Consider the following 18223-nt stretch of genomic DNA (forward strand, 5'->3'; position numbering starts at 1 on the left):
TCTTGAATGTCATATAAATAGAATCACACAGTGTGTCCTTTTTGTGTGTGGCTTCTTTTGATCAATGCTTTGTCTGTGAGATTCATCCATGTTAAGCCCTTCTTATTTCTTTGTATGAATAGACCACAGCTTGTCAGTTCCCTTATTGGTGGATATTTAGGTTATTTCCAGTTCTGACTATTGTGATTAAGGCTGCTGTGAGCATTTTCACACAAGGGGTTTTCTGAATGTATGGACTCATTTCTCCTGAGTATACACCTCAGGGTCAAACAGCTGGTCCTTGTAAGTATAAGCTTAGCTTTATTAGAAACTGCCCAGTGGGGAAGTATAGCTCAGTGGTAGAGTGAGTGCCTATCATGCACAAGGTCCTGGGTTCAATCCCCAGTACCTCCATTAAAAATAAATCAAAAAAACCCTAATTACCTCCCCCCCCCAAAAAAAAATTAAAAAAAAGATACTGCCAGCTTTCCAAAGGGGGTTGTTTTAATACATGTTTAATTCTCATAACAACCTTAAGTGTTCATCAGTCAGTTCACAACTGAGCGGACTACGTGTCAAGCCCTGATGTAGGTGCCGGGGTGGAGCAGTGAAGAGATGGACAAAGTCCTTATCACTGAGACACATTCTCGTGGAGGAGACAGGCAATAAAATCTAAGCAAATAGAGAAGGTAATTTCAGATGCTGATGCAGGCTCTGAAGAATTGAGTATGTAACAGGGGTGGAGATCTGTGGAGAAGGGCGCTGATTCACCCAGCGCTTCCTGGAGGTATCTCTGAGAAGCTGAAACCAGTCATCTCCTGGAGGCTGGGGAGGGGTGGTCAGGGGGCGTGGGGAAGTGTACTACAAGCAGAGGGACACAGGTACCACTGCCCTGGGGCAGGAAGCAGCATGGGGGGTTTGGGGAGAGAAAGGTCAGTGACGCAGTCATTCATTCATTCCTTCAACAGGTAAATGTAGAGCAATCTCCTGCTGTGTGCCAGGCACTGTCCTAGGCTCTGGGGATCCAGCAGGGAACAGATTAGGTGAGCAGCCTGCTGTCACAGGACAAGAAGGAAGGACGGTTTGGAGGAGGAAGCAGAGGCCAGGTTAAGTAGGATCGTGTAGACCATGGACAGGAGCTTGGGTTTTGTCCTGGAGATGTGGGAAACCACAGGAGGGTTTTAAGCAGGGACGTGAAAACGATCTATTTATGGGGACGGAGCAAGGGTGGAGTAAGGGAGACCCATTAGAAGACCGGGTAGGGATCCGGGCCAGAGACTCCAGGTGGGGACCACAGCTGTGGCCGTACAAACAGTAAAAATGACCAGCATTGAGGATATATTTTGGAAGTTGAGCCAATAGGACTTAACAGAGGACTGGCTCTGGGGCGGATGAAAGAGGAATGCAATTCAGATCCCAGAGCTTCAGCCTGAGCTCCTGGATGAGTGGTGGTTCTGTGCACTGAGATCAGGACCGAGAGAGGAAGGAATTTGGTGAGGGAAAGCAAGTTCCAGTTTGCTAAATTTGAGGTGCAAACGAGCCTTCCATTGTGAATGTTCAAGAGGCAGGAGTTCCAGGGAGAGAGGCAGCCCGAAGGCCTGACTTTTAGAATCGTCAGCAGGTAGATGACTCTAAATCCCCAGGACTGGATGGGATGACCTGGGAGGAGAGCGTAGGCCGACAAGGGGGCTGAGGGAGGGTCTTAAGACTATACTGAGAGCTTCACAGCTGAGGAGACCGAGCGAGGCTCAGAGAAGCTGAGCTGAGCAAACTGCCCAAGGTCCCGTGGAGCGACAGTCAGTCTTACTTCAGGGTCTGCCTACTTACCTGCCTCACGTTAACGCGTAGGTTTCTCAGCTCTGCCATTCAGACATTGCGTGACCTCAAATGAATTACTTAGCTTCTCGGGGCCTCAGTTTTCGACTAAGTAGGGGTAACAATAATTATACACACTGCATAGGGCAGTGTGAAATATAAAATAAATTAATATAATTAAAGTGCTCGGAACAAGGCTCAGCACACAGTGGTGTCAACTAACACTGTTACGTAAGCCCCAGGTGGAGAACACGCCGGCCCCAGGGAGAAGAGGTTCCAGATCCGCACAGCCAGGCGAGCTGCGGGAGACGCCAAACCAGGGAGGGTCAGCCTGGGTCTGCGGAGGATAGGTCTGTCTCAGCCAGGAACTTTTTACTCTGGTTCCAACATCCGGTCCCAGGGTGCGGGTGAATCTTGGGCATCCCACCCCCGCCACCCCAGCTCCCAGCAGGTGGGCTTGGCCCTTTGGACCCAGGACATAAGTGGGTGAGAGCAGGGCTGCAGACAGAGGGCACCGTGGCCCAGAAGAGGAGCAAAACCGAGCAAGGGATGGCTTTAGCCGTGGAAGTGTACACAGGAGCCCTGCTAAAGCCTTCTATTCTGCTCTTGTTGGTATTTATTGTTTAACCATGTGTGGTATAATAAGAAATATATTTGATCTTTGTCCCCAGTTCCTGGCACAAAAATCTTAAAACCCTTGGAATTTCCTGAGTGATAGGAGTGTCTTTTGTTATTCATAAGGAGCCCCTTTGAGTACATCAGAGTTTATGCAAACGAAGTGCCTTCAAGTGGGGCGCCTCAGGAGGGGGCTGGTCATCAGAAAGACCAAGTGGCTACAAGGTTGGAATTTTCAGTCCTACCCACTGACCTCTGGGAAGGAGAAGTAGGTGGTACGGGGAGGGGGGAGCTGCAATTTAGCTGCTATAAAAACTCTTGAACAAGATTTTGATGAGCATCTGGGTTGGTGAATGCATCCATGTGCTGGGAGGGTGGTGCACCCCAGTTCTCTGGGGTCAGAAGCCCCTGTGCTCTGGACACTACCAGACCTCACACTACATACCTCTTCACCTGGCTTTTACCTGTATCCTTTATAATAAACTGGGAAGCATTAGTAAGTGTTTCTCTGAGTTCTGTGAGCTGCTTTACCAAATTAATCCCATCTGAGGATGGGGTTGTGGGAATCTCTGACTTATAGCCATTTGGTCAGGAGCCCAGGTGACAACCTAGATTTATAACTGTGTCTGACGTGGGGGCAGCCTTGTGGGATTGAGCCCTTAACCTGTGGGATCTGACGCTTTCTCCAGGTAGACAGCATCAGAACTGAGTTGCATTGTAGGACACCAGTCAGGGCCCACTGAGAATTGGTTGATACTGTTAGAAAGCACACATCAGACCACGACTCAGGATCCCCTCAGTTACAGCACCTATGCTGTAAAAGCTGAATAAAAGCAAGAAAAGAGAAAGAGCTAGTGAATATTGAAGGTATTTTATGCACGTGGGGCAAATACCTGTTTTTTTTTTTTTAAGACAGTGTCCCTTGTCCCCTATTTTGGTAATGGCATCCCCTCCCTTCCTTGAAGTTACCATCTCACCCCTAAGCCGTGTCATTCATAGACCCTATGCCCCTGTCTTCAGGGGTTGCCCAAAGAGTGGATGCATGATCCGAGCTGCACCAATCAGAAAGCTTCCTTCGATTTTACATTCACTGGGAGAACACCCTTTCTTTCCACAGGGGTTGCTAGGTTGTGATGCCATAAGAAAGGAACTGTCTGCATCCATCCCCTGCTTTGCGCATCAGCCATGGGGAGAACAAAGCCAACAGAGAGAGGCAAAGAAGAAACAAGAGCTCTTGTGGCTTTGTTCTGCCTGAGCCCACCTCTCCTGCCCTTCTCAGTGACAGGAGTCAACATACCCGCTCTGTTTGATCAGGCTATTTGGGGCTGGGGTCCCTCACAACTTTAAAGGACTTACTGATTCACAGTAAGTTTGACTAGTGCTAATTTTCACAGCCTGAGCTGAGATTCTCCTGAGAGGAATACAGTGTTGTCACTCAGTTTCATGAATGATGGGCCTCGCAGGTTAAGAGCTCCAGCCCCCAGTCTCACGGCATTTTAATGAACTGACCACCAGCATTTATACAGTCTGTTTTCACTTTTCACGCTCCATAGACTGACCAAACTGTCCACGTGGCCTCTGAAATCCTCGGGGACCCCCCAAAAGAAAAGATCCCCCAGCTGATGTGCTCAGAGTGGAGACAAGGGGACACTAAATTGGGCAATATTTGCTTGGGGAACTAGGACGTCTCTGGATAAGGAGACTGGGGCAAAGGAGTCAGGTGACTCTGGATAGAAATCACATTGGACTGTATCAAAGTGACCCTTTGGATTTGAGTTTCTATAGTTTTGGCCCCAGTAAAATGGTCCAGTTGTATCAGGAGTCCCGAAAAGGTTTAGTGGATTTCTGGAATCTCATGGATTCCAATCTTCCTAGAGAGAGTCAATCACTAGGTGATATTTGCTTCATTCATATGTGTGTGCGTACGTGTGTGCATGCGTATATATGCATGTATATGCTCACACACGCACATACACACCCAGAAAGGAAGAATTAGAAAGATGCGCAAGACCCTCCGGCTTCCTTAAAACTTCCTTGTGAACCGTCTCCTGGACTTGGCCTCCTTTCCTTCTGTGACATTTTTCATCTCAAAGCTCTAAATTCTTTTCCCAGCTGCTAAGTAGGTGAGAGCCCTTCCAGAACAGTCTTCTGTCATCTTCCTTTCCTTGGGGAAGGAAGGTGGGCAAGTGATTTCAGGAGTTGGGGAGGGGAGGGCATTTTCCCTGCGCCACAAACCTGGCAGGCCCTGGTGGAAAGAGCTCCAGAAAACATAGCACTCAAAAATGCAGCCAGGAGATTGGAGACCCAGGAGGCCCAGAACAAAAAGCCAGTGTGGGTTCTCGGTGTTATTCTTGTCTTCGCTAGGCCAGTCACTCCTCCTCGCTGCACGGAGCGTGCTGCCTGGAGCAGATCTTTTTTAAATGGTAACTCTCTCCTTGCTGAACCAGAGCATCTGCGGGCCTGTGGAATTCCTGTGTAGGAAGGAGGGAGTTGGGGGAGAGGATCAAGTTCCCGCCTGACCACCTCCCTGCCGTGCAGGCTCAGGCTGTGTGAGTGTGCGCTGCGTGGGTGTGACTGTCCCTTTTTCCATCACTGTTTTGCTGGTGGCATAATCAGCCTCTCAGAAGATGCTAATGAGGTTCTTGTAGAGAGCTACAAAATCAGCTGTGGCAGATGGTGGAAGGTTAGGTTTTAATTTCTCTTGTTCTCCTGTTGTTTTTCTCTAAAAATGTGCTAACCAACATGCCGCTTTCTTGTGCTTTATTTCGACAAAGCCACAAATTAATTTAAGTCGTTTTCATCCGACCTTCCTCTCTTGTCAGAAACTCAATGAGCAATATCATTTTTGAAACAAAAACCGTTACCCATCTTCTTCTCTCTGCCCCTCCCATGCAGTCTGTATTTCTTTACACAGAAAAAATCTTTTAAATTTTCTCTGAACCTACAAAGACAATATCCGCTGGTGCTATGAGTGCCCCAGTAACGTATAACTTCATTTTCTTATTGGCTGGGGCAAGGTTATCGTGTTTTGGTTAATTTGTACTCCCTCTATAGACAGATCTAAAAGCCAAAAATATTGGAGCCAACAAAGAGAGTATTTACTGAATACCTTCAACATCCAGGCACCATGCTCAGCAATATATGGACATTATTTTATTTAATCCCCAAACTAATCCTGTAAGTAGATACTATCATTATCCCTATTTTACAGATGAGGAGACTGGGACTTGGGGAAAGAAACCTGTCCAAGATCAGATGGCCAGGAAGCGGCAGAACTGGGATTCAAAGTCAGGGAGCCCCCTTCCAAAGCCAGTGCTTTGAGATGGTATGGCTTTTCCCTTTCTTTGATGAATTTCAGCTGCCTTAGTGTTGTAGTCTCTAGGACTCAGGGGCATTTTTCCTGATTTCAAATCCTTGAATGGGGATCAGATGTCAAAAGTCTTATTTATGATGAGAATGTCTGACTCCAGTGATAGAAGCATTGGCCTGCCCTCAGAGATGGAAGATAGACCCACCATTTTGCACATGAAGAAATTAAGATCCAGAGAGTGTAGTGTTTCAGTTACCGATTGCTGTGTAACAAACCAGCCTAAAACTTAATGTCTTCACCCATGAAAGCATTTTCTTGCTCCGGATTCTGCACTCCAGGACTTTGGGCAGAGCTCAGCAGTGCTGTCTCAGGACTGTTCCAGGTGGTGTGGGTCAGGTTGGACTACAGGGCCTCTCTCACACATCTGGGGGGGTCTCGAGATTGGCTGCTGGCTCTCTGCCAGCAGGAGAGCCTGGACTTTATGTGATGGCTCAAGGTGGCTCTGGGCTGGCCTCATCCCAGGACTGGAACAGTGCTCATTCTAGCTCCTTCTGCTGGTCCAAGCCAGTCCCCCTTATTCAAGGTGAGGGAAACTGATTCCACCTTTTGATGAGAGGAGCAGCATGTGCAAACAGGGGTGGCCTGGGCACAGCCAGACAGCACCACACGTAGTGATTTGTTAGTGGCAGATATTTAAACATGAGGCCAATATTACAGAAAATCATACTGTGGCAGCTTTACTGAAGAAGACTCCCCCTTAGAAATTATATTCTATTTGGACTCTCTCAGCCCCAACAGGTAAATGTGAAAGGCATTTTAGAGGTGATAGGGGCTGGTGTCATGCATCTATTCCCATGGGTGGTGACGTTCTTTGGGTACTGTGTGACTGGTTGGGTCTAGTGCCAGAATCACACACTAGGGGAAAGCGGACAGCACCTCCCTTGATCTGGGCAGTCAGCACTTTCTCTCTGCCGAGTAAAGCCCCGGCAAAGGAAAGGGGGCAGGGGGTGTTGGTTCCACTGAACCCAGAGGGGATAGGCCAAAGTTGCCAAGGTGAGTAGGGAGGAGAAAACTAGCTCCATCAACTTAAAATGACCAGCCCAATGTGCCTCTAACAAAAACCAGATAGATGGCCTGGGCAAAAGGAAGTTAGAAGAGAAAGGAATTTCAGGCCTTAGCTAATAGGGCATTTATAAAACCCATTGTATAAAGCCCATCCACCCACCCGAGTAAGGAGAAACATAAAATCAAGGTCAAGTGTCAGACTGTGTACCTGGGAAGGAAAAATAAAGTGAATTACAACCAAATCAAGAACAATTCAAATTCAGCAACTGGAGAGCTAAGCCAGCCTAATACAGCTGACCTCTGAGGAGCACTCACTGAGTTCCAGGTGCCTTCCATACATCATTTCACATCATCCTCACCAGAAACTTGTGAAACGGGTATCAAGCCCCCATTTTACACACAAAGAACCGAGGTCCAATTTCACCAAGCTAGGAAGTGGCAGAGGTAGGATTCAAACCCCTGTCCATCTGCTCCAAAGCCCATGTCTTCTCTATCACAGCGCAAGAGAAATGATAAAGGGAGAAGAAGCAGGTCATGCCTTGCAGCTCCAGATGTAGCCCTCAAATCAGCAGCTTCCGCATCACCTGGGAGTTTGCTAGAAATGCAGGCTCTCAGGCTCCTCCCCAGATCTCCTGAAAGGGAACCTGCATTTTAACAAGATTCCGGGTGATTTCAACGTCTATTAGAGTTTGGGAAGCCCGCGTCTGGGTCCGTGGTTGGCAGCCCAGGCTGCACAATGGAATAACCTGGGGAACTTCGCAAAATGCTGATGTCTGGGTCCCACATCCATGGTTCTGATTTAATTGGTCATTGTTTTTTTTAAAGCTCCCCAGGTAATTCCACTGGCAGCAACCTTTGAGAACCACCGGCAGGAGAAACGGGAAAGCAGACGGCTGTGGGGAATGGATTCCACTAGGGACTTGCCAGGCCTCCCCAGGCAGAGCCACGCAGGGCGGTGTGAACGACATCAGGGAGGCAGACCCAGTGACAGGACAGTGACAGTCCGAGTTTCCTGCCCGCCGGTGCACGCGGAAGGATAGACAGACACCGGCTGCGGGGAGACATGGGGGAGGGGGCGCCTTCTGCGCAGGCCCTTCTGTCTGGGTACCAGGAAGGCCTGGCGGGTGAGCCCTCGCATCCCGCCCGCCCGGGACGCCCCGCGGGGCGAGTGGCGCAGCGCGCAGGCGCAGGCGCAGACGCGGGGCGGGGCGGCGGCGGGCTCCGCTCGGCGGGCTCCGCTCGGCGGGGGCGGGGTGACTCAGAGGGCGGGGGCGGCCCGAGAGCGCAGCCTCCGCCCCGCGCCGGCCTGCCCGGCAACAGCCGCCCCCGGGGCCGCCTCCGGGAGGGGCGGGGCCCGGCGGCCCGGCGGCCCGGCGGCCCGGCAGGTGCGGCGCGGCCCCGGGAGGGCGCATTCGAGCGCTTCTTTGTTGCTCGTCGGGCCGAGTTCCAGGCCCGGGCGCGAGCTGCCGAAGCTGAGTCACGGCCCACTGCTGGGTGCGTGGCCACATGGCCCCCACCCGGAATAATGTATCCCTTTCCTGAAGCTGACTTGTCTCATGAGGACAAAAGCCAGGGAGAGGTGGCTTCTGTTCTTCAAAGCTCTTTTCTCGTGGCCCATCACGAAGGTCACCACAGCACTCACTGAGCAGAGTCACCATCCCCGAGGATGCCACTTCCTAGGGGATCACGATTCTGAAGCTTGAGACAAAGATCCCTGACAGACCTGTAGAGACATGGTCCAGTAAGATTCCTTATGTCCCCGTACCTGCCTGAGGTATGAGGTACAGGCTTAGAGGGTGGGCCTGGGGTCACCTGGAGGACTTGTCGGAAATGCACACACCCTGGCCTTGTTCATAGAATGTGAGAGTCAATAGAAAAGGCTAAACCTGTGGAATCTGCATTTTAACAAGGGCCCTGGTATTTTTTAAGCAGGTGCTTGGTAGACTTCACTTTGAGAATCACTGATTTTGAGGAAGTTCCCCTGAACATAGATGTGTTAACCACAAGTGGATGCCACTGAATGATTGTAAGTTTAGTTTGCAAGGAGGCACAACCGGCAGCCGCCAGAAGTGGGGGTCCAGCCAGGGTCACCAGGCCCCCATGCCTGTGTTTAATTTATGAGCACAGGCCAAACCTGCACTGCCGCCATCCTGATGGAGCATCTAAACTCTTCCTTTCTGCTTTGGTGGTACTGAGTATATCCCAAAATAAGCAGCATCAGCTGGCCCTTTCATACCTGTTGATTTTCTCAGGATGGCGGTCCAGCGTGGCATGTAGATTTGGGTATATGCACTGTGGCTTAAGTCTATCCACCACTAATGGGCCTGAACCTCCAGAAGAGTCTATTATGTCGAGATGTCAACTGAAATGGAATTTTATATAATCTCTAAAGGCTGCTAGTCTATCCAAAGAGGATCGAGAAAGAATTCACTGGAAATTAGGTTTAAGAACAAATCTATCCCTTTACTTGGCAAATATCATCTTATCCTGTTAACTGCTCCTAATGAAAAAAAAAAATGAGTGAATAAACTCTATTTTCAACAATTTATTTGAAGTATGCACACATGACTCTGAAGACAGATGGCCCTAGCTCAGATCTCAGCTTTCCCACTTACTCGCTGGTGACCTTGGACAAGTTCTTAACTTTTTGTGCCTCAGTTTCCATATCTGAAAAATGTGGTTGTAGTTATTTATTTTATACTTACTACTGCCAGATATTTTAAGAAGAGATTTACAAATATTATTTTATGTAATACCCACTTTACAGATGAGGAAACTGAGACTCAGGGAGGCTAGGTACCAAGGTGGCCCCATCTCCACCCAGGCTTGTTCTCTCCAGCCCTGGCTCTTGACGGTGCTCCTTCATCGTCTCCTGGCTCCTGACTGGCTGTCAGATGTTAGCCAGGCGTGTTCTCATGAGTGTATCATAATGACTAACACTGCTTTGAGCAGTTACTATGCCATGACCTACTGTAAACACTTCACTTGAATTAATTCACTTAATTCTTACTATCACCCCATGAGATAAGAATTAGTATCATCTACATCTCTCAGGGGAAGAAACTGAAACAGAGATATTGAGCAACTTAACCCAGGATCACACTGCTAGGAAGGGGCAAAGCCAGAACTTAAACATGGTCATCTGGCTCCCAGGCCTGGGCACCAACCTGTTACACTGTGCTGCCAGTGTTTGTACAACAGAAGAGACGGGGGCTCCCCATTCTCTTGACTCATCAATGCAGTGATACTGAGATTTTTCCTTCCCATCGGCACCCTGCCTCTGGGAGCAAAGGCTTCCTTCTGTCAGAGATTGTGACTCTTCTGGGGCTTTGAAAATTGGTATGTATGTGTGGGACACTTAGAAGGGCTTTGGAAAGCATCTGCTCTACTGGTGACAGGCAGGCAGCCTTCAACAGAGGCCCATGGAGAGTGAGGCCTGGGTGTCGATGTGGCTCTCCACCCCAGGGCTGGCAGTGCCACCAGCCTGCAAGGGAATGGTCTGCAGACTCAGCCTCACACATTGACTGGTCTGTTGCCTGGCACTGGCCCCTGCATGGGTGGTCCCTCTTGTCACACTGAGCTGGAAATATGGACATTAAGGGCAATTCTGGTGAAGTCTCAGGGGTAACTGGAGGAAAGGTGATCCTTTCTAGAAAGTGGCAAAGAACTTGGCTGAACTGTGTTTTAGTGTTTTGCAGAAGGTAGAACTTGTGATCCATAAAGTTGGATGTTTAGCTGAGGAGATATCTAAGCAAAGTGTTGAGGGAGCAGCTTAGTTTCTCCTGAATCCTTAGAGTAAAATGCAAAAGGACAGAGATGAATTGAAGAAAGAATTGTTAAGCAAAAAGCAACCAGAATTTGAAGATTTGGAAAAATCTGTATGCCATATTGGAAAAAATGAGAAAACTTGTTCTGAATAGAACACTAAGGGGGTGGCTGAGCAACCACCTCATAGAGAGATCGTGGGGGTGACCACAGCTAGTCGGTCCTGCTTGGGAAACCAGGAGATGAAATCATTCTAGCAGAGATGCTGCTGGTTTGAACTAAAGGGGACAGAGAAAGCAGGACAGAATGAAAGAAGACAGTCAGACTTCTTGGGGTCTACAAAACCAGACCATAGCGCTATTTGGTTACAAACTTTCACCGTTCTTCAAGGAAAGGGAAGAAGAACCCTGAAGGCAATTCCAAGAATATCAGGCCACCACTTAGGTTTCAACAGGCCAGAAAGCCTTAAGGGAGAGAGCTGCAGAGGTGGGACCATGGTCCCAGTGGGTCTGGAAGGGCAGAGCACTGAATGAGAGAATTACTCTTAAGCCTTAAGACCCAATGGAATTTGCCTTGCCAGGTTTTGGACTTGCTTGGGACCTATCATCCCTTTTTGCTTTCCTATTTGTCCCTTTTGGAACAGGAATGCCTGTCCTCTGCCTGTCCCACCATTGTATTCTGGAAGCATATAATTTGTCTGGTTTCACAGGTTTATAGCTGGAGAGGAATTTGCCTCAGAACAAATTGTATCTCAAGTCTCACCAATATCTGATTTAGATGGAATTTATATGAGACTTTGGACTTTAATAGACTTTAGAGTTGACGATGGAAGGAGACGAGACTGTTGGGTTATTGGGATGGAATGAATATATTTTGCGTGTGAGAAGGACACAAATTTTGGAGGGCAGGGATGGAATGCTATGGACTGAATCATGCCCCCCCCATTCGTATGCTGAAGCCCTAACCCCCAAAGTGGTGGTATTTGGAGATGGGGCCTCTGAGACACAGCTAGGTTTAGATTAGGTCATGAGGATCCCACCATTACTGGTTAGTGTCCTGATAAGAAGAAACCAGGTTGTTCACTTACTCTCACCCTCTCCCCGTGATGTGAGGACAGTGTGGGAAGGTGTGATCTGCAAGCCAGAAAGAGGTTCTCCTCAGACATCAGCCCTGCTGGCACCTTGATCTTGAGCTTCAAGCCTCCAGAACTCCAAGAAGGAAAGTCCTGTTGTTTCAGCCACCTGGTGGTCTCTGGTATTTGGTTACAACAGCCCAAGATCATTAGGACATTTCTCCAATAAAACCTCTAGACCTCCTGAGGCAGCAAGAATAACTGTAAGAGACTTGGGGAGAAGTCCTGCACAGAGAGCTGGGGCCCAGGGGTGGTGAAAAGGGATGGAACACACACAGAATATGATTTCAAGGCAGGGACTGACTGAGCTCCTACCCAGCTCCAGGCACTGTGCTGAGCGCCACCCCCGAGCGGCACTGCCCTGGCCCACAGATACCAGGGGAAGCTGTTATTCTGGCTGCCCGTTGGCCAACTAACCAGTCTTCCAGGCAGGCCTTAATCCTTGCTTCTCAAACCTCCCTCCAAGGACAGAGAAGGAAGGAAGCAGCTGTACGCAGTGAGCTTGGAGGATGCATGTGGTCCAGAGCAGACTGTTTCCTGTCACTTAACACTCTAGGCCCAGACTTGTGCCAAGCATGGAGATGAATCTGCCAATCCCAGACTGCAGTCGCCTCTCCAGGATTCTCCCTGCCCATTCCAGCTCATTCCAGCCTTCGGGCAGTACTGTCATGAAGAGGGGGAACTGATTTGGGTTTTGCTTACTCTGGAGGAAATGTGAATAAACAGAAGCTAATCAGCTCCCAGGCCATCAGCATTGACTGTGGGTGCTTGTCCACCAAGATGGCGGCTCTCTTCCCTGCTGCACTGGGAATGGCCCTGCAGCTCTGGGAAAAACACTGAGGCCCAGGCCCAGCTCTGAGTTCCTCCTTTTGTTGCCTGGGATTGAGCCCAGGCGTCCACTTTTCTAAATTCTCAGGTGATTCCAACATGCAGTCAGGCCTGAGCTCCACCGCCCTCAGCACTCTCATTACTTTCATCTGTTAAATGGGTTCATAGTGCTGCAGAAAAGTTTGTTACAGCTCAGTTGCTACAGCAACCTGGATCCCGGTGACAGACCAAGCAGCACTCCCAGAGTTGGAGAACTCAGGTTTATTATGCCAGCAGGCCCAGAGCAGTTAACACTCTAAGCTCGGAACCCCATCTGTAGGTTTACACAGGCTTTTATTGGCTGCCAGTTTACACTTTGCAACATCATATGCAAATAAGGTATAACAAAAGTTGACTAATTAGGAACAAGCTTTGTAGAAATGGACCAATCAGGAGTGAGGGAAATGGACCAATCAGACGTGAGAGAAATAACCAATCAGGAGTGAGCTCCACGCAAATGAAGTACTATAAATGGACCAATCATTAGTTAGCTCAGGGAACCAATAGAATTTTAGGGGTAAGTTCCAGTTTCCTAGAAGCCGTTTCAGAGGCAAAAAGTGAGATAGAGCCGCTGGCCGGGGAACAGGTTGGTGCTGGCAGGAGAGTATTGGCCCTGCTTGGGGGTCCTAGTAGTCTTTTTTATGGGGCTTCCCACCTCATTGGTATTTTCCAAACAGGGTGTTGTGAGGCCGCAATGTGAAGGGCCTGGGCAGGGAGGCCCAGAGAGGGAAGGGAATCAATTGTGGAGGTCTAAGGGTGCCCCTGCCCTTAGGCCAGGTGCCACGCTAGGGGTGGGCTCTACAAGACCCTCGGCAGGCAGGGAGGTGGTGCCCCACCCTCGCCTGCCTCTGCCTGGCTCCTTATAGCTTATGGAAACCATTCCTCTCTGAGACCAAGGCTGGCACACCGTGGCTTTCAGTAAATGTCTGTTAGATAAATGAACAGATGATGTCCTTTGACCTTCGTAACAACGTTGAGACGTAAACAGGAAAGAAGTCTTTCTCTTCCCTGATTCCATAGAAAGAATGGGGAGTCCCGGGTCAAGTCAAGATTCTGTCACCAGCAATGTGTTAAAAAAAGCTTAACTTCTCACAGCCTTTGTTTCTTCATGGGTCAGGTAGGACTTTTGAGTAATGCCTTTGTTATAAGGCTGTTTTGAAGAGCTGCTGAGACAATACCTGAGGGAAACATTTATAGAAACTATTATTTGAGGAAGGAATTGAGGTTCAGAGAGGTTAAGTGACTTGCCCACAGTCACACAGCTTGTAAATAGTGACGCCAAGACCAAAGAAATTCTGGGCTCCCCCCGCTCCCATATAGGAATGCAGGCCTACATATACTTAAAAAACAGAAACAAACACCAGAATAAGTACCTGGTTAGAGACAGAAAGATTCAAATATTTAAAGAGACCCTGGGCCTTTTCTGGCCCTCCAGGATCCCCCAAGGGGGAGAGTGTTGCAGTGAATTTTGCAGAAAGGAAGAACGAGGTTTTGGGTAAAGTTGTTTTTTTTGTTTTGTTTTGTTTTGTTTTTGTTTTAAATAGGACTAACCCGGCAGAAAATTCAGAGAAATGAATAAGCAAGGATTTTGTTTGTCCACAGTGGAGAAGCTGAGAGGGAACCAAGGTGAAGAATCAGTTGTGTGGGAGAAAACTTTGCCATCTCTAGGGGTCCGGGCAGCCTGGGGCTGGGGCTCTGAGCAGCTCCAAGCACAGCCCCTCAGCCCCAGCTCAGGACTCCTGAGGAGGGTCACAACCAAGCCCTGTGCCTGGGCACCACTCACTTGGCGCTGGCCCCTCTGTGTGAAGATGCTGGTCACACTAGAGACCACCTGTCATGACACCTGTGGTCACAATAGGATGAAGTCAGGGTCTCCAACCTCCCAGTGAGAGAAGAATTCTCCACCTCATTACATAGGTGAGACTCAGAGATGCTAGGTCACTGGCCACTTCCCAGTGTCCCTCCATCCTTCGAACATCCTGGCCGTTCTTCTGATGCATGGCTGTGCGCCTCCAACCCCAGAATACACATGTCTGTTTTCACCTGGGGTCCCGGTGGACTCTGGGGCAGGCTCTGTGCAGGGCTGCCCAGCAGGCAGGCTGGCATTACCTAATTGCTGACCGGCTTCTTTTGTCATCTCGTTTCCCCAAGCTGCCTGGCGCTGAAAGCCTCCATCTCCGACAGATAAATGAGATGCCAGCCTTGTTCTGCCGGAGCTCCAGCAAAAGGAAGAGATCAGAGGCTGTCGCCTTGATGGAGCAGCAGTCTGGATCTGAGGCACAAAGTGCTGGGGGCAGCGGATGTCTTTAGTGGGCGACAAAGCCCAGGCCAGTGCCCTACTTTTGGCTGTGACTTCCCTTATTGGTCTCTGCCTTCTGCTGTGAGGTGCCTGGGGTCAGCATTCTGAGTGCTGGGACTTTTTCTTCATCAGCCAGCCGCCCCAGGGAGACGAGCCCTTGTTAGAGCTAGCCCCTGGCATCCTAAAAGCCTCTCCTGCCTCCACCAGGCAGCCATCTCTGCATTCAGGGAAGAAGAAAGTAAGCAGAGGAACGCACACATGGGGCACGGCGTCAAACAGGCCCGCACACCTGGGGACTGGAGCCAACTCCCGCAGCCGGCCTTGTGCGGACTCAGCTCAAAAGTAGCCTTTTGTCCCCCTGGGCCCCAGCGTGAGGCTGCAGCAGCTGCCTCTGAGGGAAAGGCCCTTGGAGACACTGAGGAGAGGCCAAAGGCATCTGGCCTCCTCCTGCCCTGTCCTGGCCAGTAGGTGGGGTGGACAGAACAACCCTGACGCCCTCCCTGGACTGTGAACGTCTCAAGGGCAGGAACTGTGTCCCACTGGACTTGGTATCTCTTGGCCCACATTAGCATTCACTAAGGCTGAGCACTGTTCTGATTTAACCCACTAACCCTCAGCTCCACCCAAGAATGTGCTGTTCCCATTTTTCAGGTAGAAAAACTGACACACAGAAAGATGAGATTCACAAAGCTCAGGAATGGGGAGTCAGGATTGGAACCAGGCAGTCTGACTCCAGAGTTCTTGTTCTTAACCACTGTATTGTAGTGACAATTGATGAATAAATAATGGAGGGAAGGATGGATGAATTAACGAAGCAATCAGTTAATGGCCTCTGGAGAGAATGACACAAAAACCCCTTGTTCAAAATGTTTTCTCTGTTAAGTTTCAGGGCCTGTGAACCTGCTGTCAATATGCACCCCTGCGAGTTCTAGTCTGGGATGCCCCTTAGAGCGTCCCTGGGGTAGTGGCAGTGACCTGTCGTGTGCTGTGGCCACTGGGATGGCTAGGTGAGGCCTACGTCTGAGAAGAAGTCACCCCAGTGTACGAGGATGGAGGAGCAGTGAGCTGGGGGTTCTGGGGCGATGCTGGCTCAGGGGCTGGGACTCAGGCTCTGAAGTCTCTGAGCTGGCTTCATGTGGCTGCGCTGTGTACTGCTGTGTGGCCTGGGCAGGGCCTGTGGCTTCTGGGAGCCCCAGTGTCCTCATCTGTCGGTGGGGATCCTAAGAGCGACCTCACAGCTAACGATGAAGTAAACTACAGCCGGTAATGGTTCTGGCACAGAGTAGGTGCTCCACCAGTGGGAGCCGTCGTTGTTGTTATGACACCAATTACAGCCCCAAAATAAGTCAGTGGCGACAGCTGACCCAGTCTTCCTTCTGAAACAGGTTCCCACTCTGGCGACCCTATTTCTGGTATCCCCAGACCTGCCTTCTCCCAGCTCTGCCCAGGCCTGGGCTCCCACTTCCTGTCACCTGGGCTCCATCCAATCCAAGAGACCAAGAGTGCACACCTGGAAACCAGGTGGCTGAAGCGCCAGGAACACCCACCTTTCCCCGTTTCCCACGTCTGTCTGGTTCCAACTCTGCCAACTTGGGTCCCCAGCTGCTTCTCACTCCCCACCCCTTTTTTCTCACTTTCTTCTCTCTCCCCATCCCGTGGCTCCCTTTGGCTCTAGTTAAGCTCTAATTAAGCTAGGCAGCAGGTGGCAATGAAGCCATCCTCTCCGTTCCAAGTGCTCATCAAAGGATTGCGCCCTGCAAACCTGCAACGCAGGATGAAAAGAGGCCTGGGCCCTGAGAGGGGGCGGCAGGGGGCAGTGGGAAGATTCCTTCTGCAGCCCCGATCTGACACCAGAGACGGAGGGAAGGTCTGCGGGCTTGCTGTGTGTCCTGGGATGATTCCGTTTATACACCTGTCACACCAGGACAGAAGTCCTCAGCTCTGAACACCCAGGCATGGGGGAGGGTGTGAGATACTTAATGAAGAGAACCGTGAAATTCCTGGTAACCATCACCCCCTTTCTTCACCACAACATTTTCATTCTACCTCCCCATTCAACCTGCCTTCTTGAAAGGATAGTCCACATCGGGGTTGGTCAACCCCAGCACTACTGCCATTCGGGCCAGACAGACTTTTGTTGAGGGGGCCATCCTGTGTGTTTGTCTCAGTTTTCTGGGGCTGCCATAACCAAATACTGGGTCACTTAAAACTGAATGAATTTCTGGAGGCTGCAGGACCAAGGTCAAAATCTGGTAATTGAGTTTCTAGTGAGGGCTGTCCTCCTGGAGTGCAGATGGCCGTCTCTTCCCCAAGCCCTCATGTGGTCTTTCCTCTGAGTGGGAGGACAGAGGCAGCAAGCTCTCTGCTGTCTCTTACGAGGGCACTAATCTCACCAGACCAGGGCCCCACCCTCACGGCCTCATCTGACGTTAACAGCTTCCCAAAGGCCCAATCTCCAAATGCTGTCACATTGGCAGTTAGGGCTTCCCCCAGTTCAAAACACATGCACACACATGTATGCACAAGTGTACACCGGCACACACAGGCCGGTTCCTACATTAATTTTGTTCAGACTATAGATGCCATCTAGGCTGCCCTACCTGGATGTCCAGTATGTCCAGGAAGCACCTCTACCATAGCTAGTATCTATGGCAACATCCAGTATCTGTTGGAGTCTCTCAAATGACATGCAGCTTGCTACTTTACGAGAGCAACTTCAGGATCATATTTTTGTGGTGGTTGTTGTTGTGGGGGAGGTAACTAGGTGAATTTATTTATTTATTCAATTTTTAAAAAAATGGATGTGCTGGGGACTGAACCCAGGACCTTATTCATGCTAGGCATGTGCTGTACCACTGAGCTCTACTCCCCCCCAGGATCACATTTTGAAAGTCAAAAATCGTTAAGTCATTTTTGTGACTGCATGCAATTTAGGGCCCTGGATAACCTATAACTTGGCACTAGCAAGGCTTGTCTTACCTCCCTTTGTAGGACTTGGGGGTTCCTGGTGCTATTTGTACTGGGGTGTAAGCAGAAAAGGGAATGCTCTGAGCGCTCATGACATCACCCCCACAGTGCTGTCTCAGCAGTCAGCTGCTGGAACGTATTTAGCCAGTTGGGGCTGAGCTGCTGGACTGAGACCAGACTAGTATGAACAATAGAAGCAATGCCTCTTTTCAGGTGCCTGCTCACCAGAGAGGCTCAGGCCACTCTGCACCTACAGAGGGGATGATATTGTCACAGAGCCGTGCAGGTCTGGGTTCAAACCCCAGCTTAGCCACTTAAAAGGCATGTGATTGAGACTGGATAACCACTCTGAGCCTCAGTTTCCTCATCTAATGAAACAGATTGTCGTCAGGATAAGGACAATGTCTAT

General features: G+C 49.9%; 1 non-coding gene across 1 annotated transcript; it reads left to right on the forward strand.

Moving 5' to 3' along the window:
- Positions 1–321: 321 nt before the first annotated feature.
- Positions 322–393, forward strand: TRNAD-AUC. The gene has a single exon. It is a non-coding gene; the product is annotated as a tRNA-Asp (tRNA).
- Positions 394–18223: the final 17830 nt, after the last annotated feature.

This window comes from Camelus ferus, chromosome 25 (assembly GCF_009834535.1).
Source record: "Camelus ferus isolate YT-003-E chromosome 25, BCGSAC_Cfer_1.0, whole genome shotgun sequence".
In the NCBI taxonomy this organism is placed as follows: Eukaryota; Metazoa; Chordata; class Mammalia; order Artiodactyla; family Camelidae; genus Camelus; species Camelus ferus.